The sequence below is a fragment of the Engystomops pustulosus genome, chromosome 9, assembly GCF_040894005.1.
Source record: "Engystomops pustulosus chromosome 9, aEngPut4.maternal, whole genome shotgun sequence".
NCBI classification, from domain to species: domain Eukaryota; kingdom Metazoa; phylum Chordata; class Amphibia; order Anura; family Leptodactylidae; genus Engystomops; species Engystomops pustulosus.
In genome coordinates this window covers 81,177,722-81,194,540 of record NC_092419.1, presented here as the reverse complement: position 1 = coordinate 81,194,540, position 16,819 = coordinate 81,177,722, and the positions used below count along the sequence as shown (strand labels likewise).

Genomic DNA, 16,819 nt, shown 5'->3' with positions numbered 1-16,819 from the left:
TTCTGACTGACCTCTCATTTCCCACTGATCTGGGAGCTCTTGAGTAACTCATTAGGTTCCCACCTGCGGTGGCATGCAATGCGCTGGAGGTCTCCTGCTTCCTATTTGTCCATCAATAAATAAATGAATAACTCTCTGCATTAATAGTGTGATTTGCCATAGTTATAGAAGTCAGTGCTGGGAGATTAATTCACACTTTAATCTTTACACAGAAAACTCTGTTTAATCACCGGCTAAACATCGCCACGAGAGTGTTGTTATGTGGCCAGAGAAATCTTTCATCTTCCATGTTGAGATATTAACCTCCTGTAATTCTCTCTTGCATAACTTGCTATCAGCTTTTAGAGGCTTTAGGTTTACAATGCAAATCAGTTCCATAATAATTTCGATGTAGACTCTTGAGGATTTGTACCATCGGTAGCAATGTATCAAAGGCTAGGCTACATAATATCAGTGAAAGAAGTCACTGAAGAGCATATAAGATGAAGTGCCGCAAACTAATATTTACAATAGGAGTCACTGAAATAGTATGCGGGGAATAAAATATAACTTGTATTAGTGATAGTTAACCCCTTAAGGACACAGGGTATTTTCGCTCATTTCTCGCTCTTCATCTTCAAAAATCCATAAAATTCATCTTCAAAAATCCAAGCACCGACCGTGGGTGTTAGCAATGGGTCTTTGCTGCGATATGCAGCAAAGCCCATCTCTGTATGAAGAGGGCTCAGCACGTGATATATCCGCCACGGAGAGTGAAGGGGTTAAAATTGCCTCAATGTATAAAATTATAGTCATCCAGGGAAGCTGTTAATGTGTATATATGTTCTATGAAGCACATGCTACAACAGTCAAGGTTCCTATATAGATAACTATGGCATACCACTTATGGGATATCTAGGAACACATCCCATAGGGCTGAAACTGGGGCGCTTTGTTCATTAAGTGAACGGGATTTATCGGTTGCAATAGAACCCTTCCTGTTGTTATCACAACGGGATGTGTTCCTAGATATCCCGAAAGTGTTATGCCCTAGTTATCCATACAGGAACCTTGACTGTTATAAGATGTGCTTTATAGAACATACACACAAGCATCAATATAATTGTATACATTGGGGCAATTTTAACGATCACTAATTAAAGTTATATTTTATTACCGCATACTATTTCAGTGATCCCCATAAAATCTAGTGAAATATGAGAATTCAAGCCGTTGATTATTTGTGTACAGCAAACCGCAAAATATTAGTAAACTTCTTAGCAAAACAGCCTAAGCCCCACCTACCTGGAGCATTAAAGGGGAAGATTTTTCCCATGTAACTACTAGTGCCTTCAAGTAAGGTATGAAATGTCCTTTCTATAATTCACTCTTTATGTGAAATCTCACACATTTGCCTATAAAAACTCTCCTCATATTCAAATGTGTCTATAAGAGTCATATTTTACCTGAGATGGGTTAAGTTTAGACGGCCTGTGGCCTTCTAGTACTTAGAAACATGTTTTTGTGATAAGAGATAAGAATCAAATATTACACATATTCCTAACTCTCTTGAGGGTTCATTATGACTCCAGTGGACACTCCTGTTCTATTGGACCAGGACTGACAATGTTGCTGTGTTTTTGCACATGACCTGTGAGAAAATACTTGGCATTATTGGATGTGTCTAAATGAAAGGCGTGTGACTACAGAGGGAGCTTCTAATGTTAAACTGAGAAATTTAACACCCTCACCTAGTTTCAGATGTTCCATCCATGAAACATGGTCCAACTACAACTATTATTTTCCCTCCACCAACCTCTCCACTTGGGAGGAGTCAGATGCTGTGCTGTGTTCTTCCTTTCTTTAAATTCAGTATGATATATTTGTACTAAAAAATTTCAATTTTGTGTCACCGTTCTACAGAACATTGGGGCAGATTTACTTATCCGGTCCATTTGCGATCCAGCGGCGCGTACTCTGCGGAGGATTCGGGTCTTCTGGCGATTCACTAAGGTAGTTCCCCCGATGTCCACTAGGTGTCGCTGCTGCTCTGAATTCCGTCGGAGTTCACTGAAGTTCACCAAGCCAGGCCGGGTGCAGGTAAGTGCGTGTCGAGCGACACATTTTTTTAAAAAATACGGTGTTTCTCCGAATCTGACGGGTTTTTTTCCGATGGCCACGCCCCCCATCACGTGCATGCCGATGCGCCACAATCCGATCACATGCGCCAAAATCCCAGGGCAATTCAGGGAAAATCAGCGCGAAACAGTAAAATTCGGGTAACACAACGTAAAAACGCGATTCGGGCCCTTACTAAATGACACCCATTATCCCTGAAGTTTGATGGAGTGCCCAAGTGTTTTCAGACAAACTTGAGATTGGACGTAACATCCTGCAGAAGATTTATCAGTGGTGGCTTTCTATGAACATCATACCCTACTGGGTTGTGTTATGGTCAAAGCATTCACATTAACCAGTCTTTCTTTAGGAGAGATTTGTCAATATTTTAGGAGCAAGACACATCATCCAGTCTTAAAACATTTTAGAAACAATGTAAAAAGTGGTGCACAAATTACAGCACTGTAATAGGTATAGTTATGGTATAGTTCCCTTTACTGCACATTCCGTACAAAGTAGGTACATTTCCGGGTGATTGCTATACTGAAAAACGGCAAAACTGAAAAGTTGTGTCTTTGATAGCTTCTTCATAACTTGCATGCTTCATTTCTCTAATTTAGTTATTATTGGAACTGCAAATCTGATACACAAAGTAATGTGTAGTTCAGGGCACGAGGAGGTGATGCTTGACACAGCTTGGCACAATTCAAAGAAAACCGAAGAGAATCCATGTGTTATGCTCTGCCCCCTCCGTCTCGGTACTATTTGTAACATCATGTATCAGTATTACTTTGGCTATTACTTGAAGCAGTTACTGGTCTTAGGCAAAATCAAATGAGTTGTCTAACTCAAATTCATTCTGCATTTTGTTTTCCTACGCACTCTCCTGGGCAGATGAGACACATCATTTATAACGTATATATAAGAAGGTAAGGAAAATGACTAATAACTGTTGCATCCTTTGTGTCTTCAACGTACAAATGTATAATTCCCAATACAGGAGATAATAAAAGATGACAAGTAATGTTAGCAATCTGTTCAGCCTGGTGGAATATGGAGCTAGAGTAAATTCATCTTTTTATGAAATAGAAAAATTGAGATTGAACAAGAAGATAAAAAGATGAAATAAAATTTTACGTTTATTTTGGGGATATCCTCTAACTGCAAAGCATTACTTATCTGAACAGTTGTTGAGGACGGGATCCAGAATGCTTTTATTTTAACTGCAGATTGTGTGTTTTCAGTTAAACGAAAAATTGATGGAAATTGTATAAACACAGGCAAAACAACTGCAACAATATACAATAATATTTTCAACTGGATTGTTGCCCCCCACTAGTTCATAGATCCTGTGAATAATGGAGATAACAAGTCACATATAGATCAGAAATATAGGCATTACTCGTGCTAAAAATCCATAGGCTGGTAGGATGCAAAAAAAGGTATTTTCTTCATGTTCCAGTGACAGTTTTGTGTTTCGTTTGTGAGTTGTTGGATGAAAACCAGGTACTATAATGTCTACAATTCAGGACTTTTAGAGATGGCAGCATTTAGCTTAGGTTTGGAAAGTACCGTATTTTCGGACTATAAGGCGGACAAAAAAATCCTTTGATTTTCTCAGAAATCAAAGGTGCGCCTTATAGTCCAGTGTGCATTATATATGAACCTAGATGTTTTAGCAGGCATTTATTGATGGTGTGCCTTATAAGCCGGTGCGCCTTATAGTCCGAAAAATACTGTAAATCTTCTTCTTACTTACTAAGGCACCTTGTATGGGTGTGGAGACTTATAACTATTTATGCTCCAGTAGGAGATTCTGGGAAACAGTGCTGTCCACAGTTGTGAATCTCTTCCTTCTGGAATCGATATACTGGTTAGATTTTAATCCCACATCATGTCATTAGGCTTCCTGAAAAAAAATTAAGCAATAAAATAGAAGATATGGATATGCTAGCAATAGGAGCATCAGAAGCCATAACATGTCCCAATATCATCACTTGTTGCTTTACACTAGTTAACTAATAGATATTATACCAGAATTAGCTGTAGGACCAGTTTATATAACACATTCCACTGTATCATTCATTATCTGTGTCATTACAAAATGTACTGCCAAAATCTACTGTTCCTACGTAAACTTTTCAAATGGGCAAAAGAAGCCAAGAATGCATATAGCAGTAGTAGTCATCTTGGCTTAACATCTTGTGTCTTACATCATCTCCTAACTATAGACCTATCTTTCAATTACTAAAGACGCAAACCTTGGTGTCAAATGCTAGTGATAAGAGAGAGCAGCGAAGATTCTAATGGTGACCCAGTGCTTGTCACAGACTAGCAGGCCTTACACTATACATAGGGTTTCACAAGTCTATCACAGTAGACTAGATGGAGGTCTCTGCTTCCCATGCTGAAGGAGGAGAGGACGTTCAGGGCTCCATAGGGGATATGTTCTTATGTTTAGGTTAGTTAGGCATCCTAAATAGAGGTTTCCTAAAGTCTGGAGATCAACTCCCAAACCAATAAGAGTGCTAGGTATATATCCTTAGTAGATACTACTAAATTGGATGACTAGATATTTATGCTAGACCAAATGCGTGCTCCAGACACATTTAGTATTACATGCCAGCAATTTATCGACAATGTAATGGATGGCCAGCCATAGTTTGTAGCGGATCTCTGAATGGTCTTATAGAACGGGATCTGGAGCTGTGTAGGACAACTCCTATATAATTCCTTGTACAAAACTACTTATTATAATTTTAAAAATTGTCTAATCGAAATCTTCCTGTACTGCTTTTCTACATATTTTATCAATGCATCTCCTTTGCATTACATGGAATTATTTATGAGACTTTGGGGGTCATTTATGTTAGGCTTTTCTTTTTTCCCCTTATATTTGCAACTTTTTTGGTGCTTTTGAACATTAGCAACAAAATGTGCAACTTTTTCACTCACTTAGCAAAGTCAGATGTGCAAGAATTTTTCAGTGTTGCACCTGATGTCAAAATTTTGCCGCAATTCGCTCAAATAAACTCAAATAAACTCCAGTCCCAAGCAGGTGTATAAAAAGGTTTATAAGTGGGTTGCAGAATTTGTGACTCTTATGCAACTTAAAAAAAAAAAAAACATGCCTGATATATCACCCTCTAAGATAAATTAAACAAGTCCAAAACACAGAAAAAGCAAAAAAAAGGACATGCACTGTACAACAGGTTCTTGATTTATCTTTGCAAATTCATTTTCTTATGGTTACTAATAGAGATGAGCGAACATGCTCGTCCGAGCTTGATGCTCGGTCGAGCATTAGGGTACTCGAAACTGCTCGTTACTCGGACGAATACTTCGCCCGCTCGAGAAAATGGCAGCTCCCGCCGTTTTGCTTTTTGGCGGCCAGAAACAGAGCCAATCACAAGCCAGGAGACTCTGCACTCCACCCAGCATGACGTGGTACCCTTACACGTCGATAGCAGTGGTTGGCTGGCCAGATCAGGTGACCCTGGGATAGACTAGCCGCTGGCCGCGCTGCTCGGATCATTCTGTCTCTGGATGCCGCTAGGGAGAGAGCTGCTGCTGGTCAGGGAAAGCGTTAGGGTGTTCTATTAGCTTACTGTTAGGCAGGAGTGATACTCAAAGAACCCAACAGCCCTTCTTAGGGCTACAATAACGTTCTACTTTTTTTATTTTAATTTGCATCTTTTACCATTTTGTGAGGAATTAGCAGGGGGACTTGCTACCGTTGTGTTTAGCTCTTAGTGGCACACATATCCATAGCAAAGACCGAAGTGGGAAAATTCAGTAGGGGTTGGATTTCTATTAGGCAATAACTCAGTGTCATCTCATCTGGCATAGTAGTGTGCTTCCTTTGATACTTGGCTAGAAAATAGCCATAGGAGAATACAAACAGCTTCTTGAAGCCTACAGTAGCGTTCTATATATTTGATTTCTGGTTGATCTGCTGGTGGCTGTAGTTTCTGCAGTGCATGTACTTGCCAATTCTGAGCAATTTGTAGTGAGACTTGCGACCGCTGTGTTCTGCGCTTAGTGGCGCACATATCCATAGCAAAGGCCGAAGTGGCAAAATTCAGTAGGGGTTGGATTTCTATTAGGCAATAACTCAGTGTCATCTCATCTGGCATAGTAGTGTGCTTCCTTTGATACTTGGCTAGAAAATAGCCATAGGAGAATACAAACAGCTTCTTGAAGCCTACAGTAGCGTTCTATATATTTGATTTCTGGTTGATCTGCTGGTGGCTGTAGTTTCTGCAGTGCATGTACTTGCCAATTCTGAGCAATTTGTAGTGAGACTTGCGACCGCTGTGTTCTGCGCTTAGTGGCGCACATATCCATAGCAAAGGCCGAAGTGGCAAAATTCAGTAGGGGTTGGATTTCTATTAGGCACTAACTCAGTGTCATCTCATCTGGCATAGTAGTGTGCTTCCTTTGATACTTGGCTAGAAAATAGCCATAGCAATAGGATAGGATTGTTTGGTTTTAAAAACTCAAAAAAAAACAAAAAACACAAAAAAAAAAAAAAACACAAAAAAACACAAAAAAAAACAAAAAGAAGTAAAAAAAAAAAAAAAGTTATAACTCTCATTTTAAAAATGTTTAACCCGAGGGCTAGGGGTAGAGGACGAGGGCGGGGACGTGGGCGTCCAACTACTGCAGGGGTCAGAGGCCGTGGTCCTGGGCGGGGTGAGACACCACCTGCTGATGAGGGAGCAGGGGAACGCCGCAGAGCTACACTCCCTAGGTTCATGTCTGAAGTTACTGGGACTCGTGGTAGAGCACTGTTGAGGCCAGAACAGTGCGAACAGGTGATGTCGTGGATTGCTGACAATGCTTCGAGCAATTTGTCCACCACCAGTCAGTCTTCCACGCAGTCCACCCATGTCACCGAAATCCCCACTCCTCCAGCTCCTGCACCTCAGCCTCCTCCCCCCCAGTCTGCCCCCTCCCAGGAAAATTTGGCATTTGAACCGGCATACTCTGAGGAACTGTTTTCTGGACCCTTCCCACAGTCACAAACCACTTGTCCGGTTGCTGCTGAGCAATTTTCCGATGCCCAGGTTTTCCACCAGTCACAGTCTGTGGGTGATGATGACCTTCTTGACGTAGTGGAAGTGTGTAAAGAGGTGTCCGACGATGAGGAGACACGGTTGTCAGACAGTGGGGAAGTTGTTGTCAGGGCAGGAAGTCCGAGGGGGGAGCAGACTGAGGGATCGGAGGATGATGAGGTGACAGACCCAAGCTGGGTTGAGAGGCCGGGTGAACACAGTGCTTCTGAGACGGAGGAGAGTCCTCGACCTGAACAGGTTGGAAGAGGCAGTGGTGGGGCCAGACGGAGAGGCAGGGCCAGAGCTGGTGCATCAGCGCCACTGTCAACTAGTGAAGCTCCCGTGGTGAGGGCTCTTGCGGCGAGGGCTAGATCTTCAGAAGTGTGGAGGTTCTTTAAGGAAACACCGGATGACCGACGGACTGTGGTGTGCAACATTTGCCAAACCAGGCTCAGCAGGGGTTCCACCACTACTAGCTTAACTACCACCAGTATGCGCAGGCATATGAATGCTAAGCACCCCACTCAGTGGCAACAAGCCCGTTCACCTCCGGCCGTGCACACCACTGCTCCTTCCCCTGTGTCAGCTGCTAGTCAGCCCCCTGCCCAGGACCCTGGCACAAAAACCCCATCGTCGCCTCCACGATCCTCCACAGCATCCACCAGCGTTCAGCTCTCCATACCCCAGACGCTGGAGCGGAAACGCAAATATAGTGCAACCCACCCGCACGCCCAAGCCCTTAATGTGCACATCTCCAGATTGCTTAGCCTGGAGATGCTGCCCTATAGGCTAGTAGAGACCGAGGCCTTTCGCAACCTCATGGCGGCGGCCGCCCCTCGGTATTCGGTCCCCAGCCGCCACTACTTTTCCCGATGTGCCGTCCCAGCCCTGCACCAGCACGTGTCAGACAACATCATCCGTGCCCTGACCAACGCCGTTTCTGACAAGGTCCACCTGACCACGGACACGTGGACGAGTGCTGCCGGGCAGGGCCACTATATATCGCTGACGGCACATTGGGTTAACTTGGTGGAGGCTGGGACCGAGTCTGACCCTGGGGCTGCTCATATACTGCCGACGCCGAGGATTGCGGGGCCTACCTCGGTCCAGGTGTTTCAGGCCTACTATGCCTCCTCCTCCTCCCACCCCTCCTCCACCTCCTCCTCCGAACTACCATCCGTGGGCACGGCGCCATCAGTCGGTAGCTCTAGGCACAGCAGCAGTGCCGTCGCTAAGCGACAGCAGGCGGTGCTCAAACTGCTGAGCCTAGGCGACAAAAGGCACACCGCCCAAGAGCTATTACAGGGCATCACGGCGCAGACTGATCTGTGGCTGGCACCGCTGAACCTCAAGCCGGGAATGGTTGTGTGTGACAACGGCCGTAACCTGGTGGCGGCTCTGCAACTCGGCAGACTGACACATGTGCCATGCCTGGCCCATGTGTTAAATCTGATAGTGCAGCGTTTCCTCAAGACATACCCCAATCTGTCTGATTTGCTCACGAAGGTGCGCCGCATCTGTGCGCATTTCAGGAAGTCCAGCCCAGATGCTGCCACTCTCAGGGCAGCGCAGCGCCGCCTCCAACTGCCCGCTCACCGACTGTTGTGCGACGTGCCCACGAGGTGGAATTCAACACTGACCATGTTATCCAGAGTTTACCAGCAGCGCAGAGCGATTGTAGACTGCCAGATGTCAACTTCCACCAGAACTGGTAGTCAGGTCAGTCAGCTTCCTCAAGTCTACAATGAGGAGTGGACGTGGATGTCTGATATCTGTCAGGTGCTGAGTAACTTTGAGGAGTCAACACAGATGGTCAGTGGCGATGCCGCCATCATCAGCCTCACCATCCCGCTGCTTGGCCTGTTGAAAAACTCTCTGGTCAGCATGAAGTCGGAAGCTTTGCGCTCGTCACAAGAGACGGGGGAAGAATATTCCCTTGTTGATAGCCAAAGCACCCTGAGGTCTGTTTCTCAGCGCATATCGGAGGAGGTGGAGGTGGAGGAGGATGAGGAGGAAGAGGAGGAGAATGTTGGCGAGACACAAGAGGAGACCATTGTTGAGTCCTTCACTGTTCAGCGTGTATGGGCAGAAGAAGAGGAGTTGGAGGAGTTGGAGGAGGAGGAAATGGACAGTCAGGCCAGTGAGGGGAGTGAATTCTTACGCGTTGGTACTCTGGCGCATATGGCAGATTTCATGCTAGGCTGCCTATCCCGTGACCCTCGCGTTCAAAGAATTTATTCCAGCACCGATTACTGGGTGTTCACTCTCCTGGACCCACGGTACAAGCAAAATCTTCCCACTCTCATCCCTGGAGAGGAAAGGAGTGTGAGAATGCATGAATACCAGCAGGCCCTGGTGCACAAGCTGAAACAGTATTTCCCTTCTGACAGCGCTAGCGGCAGAGTGCGTAGTTCTGCGGGACAAGTAGCGAGGGAGAGTAGGCGAGCAGGCAGCTTGTCCAGCACTGGCAAGGGTACGCTTTACAAGGCTTTTGCCAGCTTTATGTCACCCCAGCAAGACACTGTCACCTGTCCCCAGTCTCGGCAGAGTAGGGCTGATCTTTACAGAAAGATGGTGAGGGAGTACGTAGCTGACCATACCATCGTCCTAAATGATCACACAGCTCCCTACAACTACTGGGTTTCAAAGCTGGACATGTGGCACGAACTGGCGCTGTACGCCTTGGAGGTTCTTGCCTGCCCTGCCGCTAGCGTCTTGTCCGAGCGGGTTTTCAGTGCAGCTGGTGGCATCATCACCGATAAGCGTACACGCCTGTCGACTGACAGCGCTGACAGGCTGACGCTTATTAAAATGAATAAAGGCTGGATTTCTCAGAATTTCCAATCTCCACCAGGTGAAGGAAGCTCAACCTGAATAATTGATCCACTCCTCCTCCTCCTCCTCATTTTCCTCCTTCTCCTCCTCTTTGTACAGTAAAGCAGAGGAAAATGGCTATTTTTTGACAGGGCCCACTGGCTCTTGCTATAGTACTTCATGCATTTAATTTTTCTGGAGGGCCACCTACCCGGTCCTCTGTTTGAAACAATTTTTGTGAGTGCCACATACAGGCACTCAATCTATTCCATTTTTCTGGAGGGCCACCTACCCGGTCCTCTGTTTTAAAAATTTTTTGGGACTGCCACATACAGGCACTCAATCTATTCCATTTTACTGGAGGGCCACCTACCTGCTCCTCTGGTTTGAAACATTTTTGGGACTGCCACATACAGGCACTCAATCTATTCCATTTTACTGCAGGGCCACCTACCTGCTCCTCTGGTTTGAACAATTTTTGGGACTGCCACATACAGGCACTCAATCTATTCCATTTTACTGGAGGGCCACCTACCTGCTCCTCTGGTTTGAAACATTTTTGGGACTGCCACATACAGGCACTCAATCTATTCCATTTTACTGCAGGGCCACCTACCTGCTCCTCTGGTTTGAACAATTTTTGGGACTGCCACATACAGGCACTCAATCTATTCCATTTTACTGGAGGGCCACCTACCTGCTCCTCTGGTTTGAAACATTTTTGGGACTGCCACATACAGGCACTCAATCTATTCCATTTTACTGCAGGGCCACCTACCTGCTCCTCTGGTTTGAACAATTTTTGGGACTGCCACATACAGGCACTCAATCTATTCCATTTTACTGGAGGGCCACCTACCTGCTCCTCTGGTTTGAAACATTTTTGGGACTGCCACATACAGGCACTCAATCTATTCCATTTTACTGCAGGGCCACCTACCTGCTCCTCTGGTTTGAACAATTTTTGGGACTGCCACATACAGGCACTCAATCTATTCCATTTTACTGGAGGGCCACCTACCTGCTCCTCTGGTTTGAAACATTTTTGGGACTGCCACATACAGGCACTCAATCTATTCCATTTTACTGCAGGGCCACCTACCTGCTCCTCTGGTTTGAACAATTTTTGGGACTGCCACATACAGGCACTCAATCTATTCCATTTTACTGCAGGGCCACCTACCTGCTCCTCTGGTTTGAACAATTTTTGGGACTGCCACATACAGGCACTCAATCTATTCCATTTTACTGGAGGGCCACCTACCTGCTCCTCTGGTTTGAAGAATTTTTGGGACTGCCACATACAGGCACTCAATCTATTCCATTTTACTGGAGGGCCACCTACCTGCTCCTCTGGTTTGAAACATTTTTGGGACTGCCACATACAGGCACTCAATCTATCCCATTTTACTGGAGGGCCACCTACCTGCTCCTCTGGTTTGAAGAATTTTTGGGACTGCCACATACAGGCACTCAATCTATTCCATTTTACTGGAGGGCCACCTACCTGCTCCTCTGGTTTGAAACATTTTTGGGACTGCCACATACAGGCACTCAATCTATCCCATTTTACTGGAGGGCCACCTACCTGCTCCTCTGGTTTGAAAAATGTTTGGGACTGCCACATACAGGCACTATCCAAATTAAATTGTCTCCACAGCAGCCTCCACACGTTGTCTCCATTGCTACCTCCAAAAGTCGTCCATATAGCTGCCTCCATACATCGTCCCTTTATCAAACGAGGTGTGTCAGGCAGAAATTTTGGTTGTTTTCATGGATTCCACATCAAAGTTGTTAACTTTGTCGCCACCCTGCTGTGTTATCCACAAAATATACTGGCAAACTTTTACCATTTAGGGATATTATTTCAGCGCTTCTTGCGCATCTGTTTACATTCCCCTCACCCGGCATATCCTAAACTTATAAGAACGCTACTACACTTGATCTTATACAAAAGGTTCTTAGAAGTGCTGTTTGGGGAGTAGCCTAGAGACAGGGGCTTGGATTGGCGAAAGCTCGCCTGGCAGCGGAACGCCAGCTCCATGCGCATCATGCGCTTCTTGCGCATCTGTTTACATTCCCCTCACCCGCCATATCCCAAACTTATAAGAACGCTACTACACTTAACTTGGTGCAGGCTGGGACCGAGTCTGACCCTGGGGCTGGTCATATACTGCCGACGCAGAGAATTGCGGGGCCTACCTCGGTCCAGGTCTCAAAGGCCTACTATACCTCCTCCCACCCCTCCTCCACCTCCTCCTCCTCCGAATTACCATCCGTGGGCATGGCGCTATCAGTCGGTAGCTCTAGGCACAGCAGCAGTGCCGTCGCTAAGCGACAGCAGGCGGTGCTCAAACTGCTGAGCCTAGGCGATAAAAGGCACACCGCCCAAGAGCTATTACAGGGCATTCCACATCAAAGTTGTTAACTTTGTCGCCACCCTGCTGTGTAATCCACAAAATATACTTGCAAACTTTTACCATTTAGGGATATTATTTCAGCGCTTCTTGCGCATCTGTTTCCATTCCCCTCACCCGCCATATCCTAAACTTATAAGAACGCTACTACACTTGATCTTATACAAAAGGTTCTTAGAAGTGCTGTTTGGGGAGTAGCCTATAGACAGGGGCTTGGATTGGCGAAAGCTCGCCTGGCAGCGGAGCGCCAGCTCCATGCCAAGATCCAACTAACATAGTTTTAACTGCAGCACCTTTAATCTACTACTAGTTCACTGCCTCCATACATGGTCCCCTTATCAAACGAGCTGTGTCAGGCAGAATTTTGGGTTGTTTTCATGGCTTCCATGTTAACTTTGTCGCCACCCTGCTGTGTAATCCACAAAATATACTGGCAAACTTTTATCATGTACCGATATTATTTGAGCGCTTCTTGCTCACCTCCTTTGGTTCCTCTCTGCCACCCATTGGTTTGAAGCCTGAGTCCATTTAGGGTATGTCGCCATGACACTCTCTAGCCTGCTGCCGCTGCCTCTGCATGCCGTCCCCTATAGTGTCAGGGTCAATTATTGGATGTTTTAGATGCTATCTAGCTTCATTCTGTCACTCTGTCATGGCCATGCTGTTGCCCATAATTTTGGCATAATGGTGCGATTAGGCAGCCTCAGAGGCATCCATGCATGCTGCCCCTGCTGTTTCCTGTCCATTTCCGTGGTGTTTCCATCCTTTTCTGAGGTTCCCAGGTGTTTGGCCAAGCTTCCCTGTGCAGAGCCTTGGTCCCCTTGAAAAATGCTCGAGTCTCCCATTGACTTCAATGGGGTTCGTTATTCGAGACGAGCACTCGAGCATCGGGAAAAGTTCGTCTCGAATAACGAGTACCCGAGCATTTTAGTGTTCGCTCATCTCTAGTTACTAACATTAACCGAAATATTATTTTAACTGCCGAATGTTGGAAAAAAAAGGATCAAGCCATGTGATGTGTATGTTTCAGGTTGAGGAATAGATTTAGAAACAGAATTTCTTTTAACTGCATAATCTGTGTAGGAAGTGGCCTTTAGAGAAATAAGTAGGTCATTGGCAGGCTAAACTTTCCCAGTATACTAAACAATCTGATATGATTGGTGGTGATGAGGTCAGTTTCACTTTGCTTTGTTCATGCGGTGCTCTTGTCAGGAGAGATTCCTTCTGAGCCAATGAACAATAATATCAGGCTCGAATGGGCGCAGCATCTCTGCACGTGGCTGCAGCCCCTGGCATCTACTCTGTACCCAAATTAACACACTGTTGCATGCTGGACACTCATGGAAGATAAAATATAGGACACTACGACAATGGTCCTTTTACTGCCGCTCAATGTCGTGTGCAGAGTCCCTGTGTGATGGCCCTCGGCCATTTAAAGGTCAACAAAAATTACATCCAAGCCAAACTCCATATTACATATCCTTGAATGATCATTGGCTTTGTCGCTCACATACCTGCCATGGCTAGAAAGACATCATTTAGTGACCAGTGATTCTTCTCCTGCCCTATATGTCTGGGGACATCTGTTATATGTCTATCTTCTTTGGTTGCGGAGAAGACAATGTAGATCAAACCAGTTGCTCATTTATCAACCTCAAACATTCTCTAGAAAAATTATAAAAATTGTATCGATATATCGATAAAACATGTATAAACACATTTATTTTTACTCGGTATAAAGCTCATCTACACCATGTTTGCCGTTCAGGAGAATCTATTCAGCTAGAAAGAGAAAAATGACAAAATCTTTGAGGAGGTTCTACAAGGTTGCTCTGCTGACCTGACACACAGCATAGGCTGTCAGTCTCCTCACCCATGGGAAGCATTGCAGGGAGCAATCAGTGCTGCCTGCTCAGCCGTCCGCATTCAGCAGAGTGATGGGAATCTCCTGTTCTTCCACATCTAACACAATACTGTGCTAAGATCTAGTCTGACAACGTGTGCAGTGACGCCTTCCATTTAGAAGGACAGAAGCAAAGTCCACCATCCCAGTGCTAAACATCTGTTATTTTACGTAAAAATAATACATGTATGATAAATTATTTTAAGTTTAGTTTTCCATGGAGCAAAATTGCTTTAGAGGATTATATTATTTTTAACAATTATTAGGTTGTCAAACTACATGTTAAGTTTTCCCTCTTCCAAAAGTACAATGACCTAAATTGCCATTGCTAATATCAGGTTTTGGCCATTGTATTGATTGAGTAAACATATTAAAATGCTAATATTGTAATTGTAAGCTGAGCAGGAATAGGGATGGGCAAAGTATTGGGAAACTCCTTGTTTTTATCCTATGTTTAGACATAATGAGTCAAGACTCAGATAAGTGTTTTGGAGGGCGTTTTCACGGGTCTTCTGTCCAATTTTCAACTCTCTGGTCCCCCCTCCTTTCAGCATCTATAATCTCACTTGCAGAGGCCCTACCCTGCTGTCAGTTCCAGCTGCCTTCACCATGCGAGGGGCTCAGATCGGCCTGGTTATAAGAACAGCTAATGAGCGGGTAACACATATGTGCAGCCATGCGGAAAAGCTTCATGTGATAACATCTGAGTCAGCTCAGCTCTCGCCTGGCACGGCCAGTCAACACATTCACACACTAATGTCGACGAACAGATGAAAACCAAGCTCTGCGGGCATCCAGCGATCAAACTGTCAGACATAGATGAAATACAAAGAAGGAGGGATAGGAAAGGCATAACTGCCAGCTCTAGGCAACAGCGAAAGTCCTTACTGTGCTGATGAGGGATAAGCTGCGGCCCAGGAATGACTCAATGCTCCAGGCTGCAGCATTCACATTACAAGCATAACATATCTAGAAAGCTTTGTGTATTTACTGCATGTGTTTCTGGAACAGCACATTATTTGCACTAGAATGGCACAGCCAACAGTTGTTGGGTGTTACATAAACACCCAAGGTGCCGCAAAGATTACAAGGTAAATCCTTAAATGAAAAATGATGGAGCAGTTGTATGTGTTTCCAGATGCTCTGTCAAAGACCAGGTGTCCAGCACAGATGGGTGCACAGGGCCCCAGCTGTGTAGTGGTGAAAGGGTTCTTACATAAAAGCTGGGATTTAAGGTGACTTGGAGACAACATTTTATATACTGAAAACACATAAATGTTTTAAAGGAAATCTACCATCGGGAATCTACTTAAAGAGAATCTGTCATGCAAAGAAACCCAACCAAAATAAAGACTTTATTAAAAACTATGTTCCTTTCCATGGCTGTAATGTTACAAAAATAAGTTTGTAACCTTATATGCAAATCACATGATGTGAGTAATTCACTCTAAATAAGTCATGCATAATAAATTTAACTTGCATTGACCTGCCCCCTTGTTCCTGATTGACAGGTCTAAGTGCTGCGATATGCTGTTGTATACAACATTGAGAGAGAGAAAGCTCATTATTGGGCACTTAAGTCATGACTCAAGTCATGTGACCAGGATGACATGGATATAAGGTCCTGTTTAGAGATGAGCGAGCACTAAAATGCTCGGGTACTCGTTATTCGAGACAAACTTTTCCCGATGCTCGAGTGCTCGTCTCGAATAACGAGCCCCATTGAAGTCAATGGGAGACTCGAGCATTTTTCAAGGGGACCAAGGCTCTGCACAGGGAAGCTTGGCCAAACACCTGAAAACCTCAGAAAAGGATGGAAACACCATGGAAATGGCAGGAAACAGCAGGGGCAGCATGCATGGATGCCTCTGAGGCTGCTTAAACGCACCATTATGCCAAAATTATGGGCAACAGCATGGCCATGACAGAGTGACAGAATGAAGCTAAAACATCCAATAATTGACCCTGACACTATAAGGGACGGCATGCAGAGGCAGCGGCAGCAGCGGCAGGCTAGAGAGTGGCATGGCGACATACCCTAAATGGACTCAGGCTTCAAACCAATGGGTGGCAGAGAGGAACCAAAGGAGGTGAGCAAGAAGTGCTGAAATTATTTCCTCTGTGAACAAAAGGTTGACGGTATATTTAGTCGATAACACAGCATGGTGGCGACATAATGACCAAGTTCCATAACGTATCTGGTGAAACACCCGAAAAATGAGCCTGACACAGCTCGTTTGATAAGGGGACGACATTTGGAGGCAGCCATGGAGAGGACTTCCATGATTAAGAGCGACAGTATGGGGCATCCATATTGCGCTTCTATGATTGCAACTGCAGGTCTCCAGCATGGCGGCAACAGACGCGCCGAGTTCCACTATGTATCTGGTGAAACACCTGAAAATTCTGCCTGACACAGCTCGTTTGATAAGGGGATGATGTGCTGCATATCCTCTCGTGCTCCAGCGTCTGGGGTATAGACAGTTGAAAGTTGCGCATGGAGAAATTGGTGGACGCTGTGGAGGCCAAAT

General features: G+C 45.1%; 1 long non-coding RNA gene across 1 annotated transcript in view; it reads left to right on the top strand.

Annotated features, from left to right (window-relative positions):
* Nucleotides 1–2,850: 2,850 nt before the first annotated feature.
* Nucleotides 2,851–16,819, top strand: part of LOC140076941 (uncharacterized) — a 168,827-nt gene continuing 154,858 nt past the window's right edge. The window contains exon 1 of the long non-coding RNA XR_011849680.1: nucleotides 2,851–3,026. This is a non-coding gene — a long non-coding RNA (uncharacterized lncRNA). The remainder of the gene's footprint in view (nucleotides 3,027–16,819) is intronic.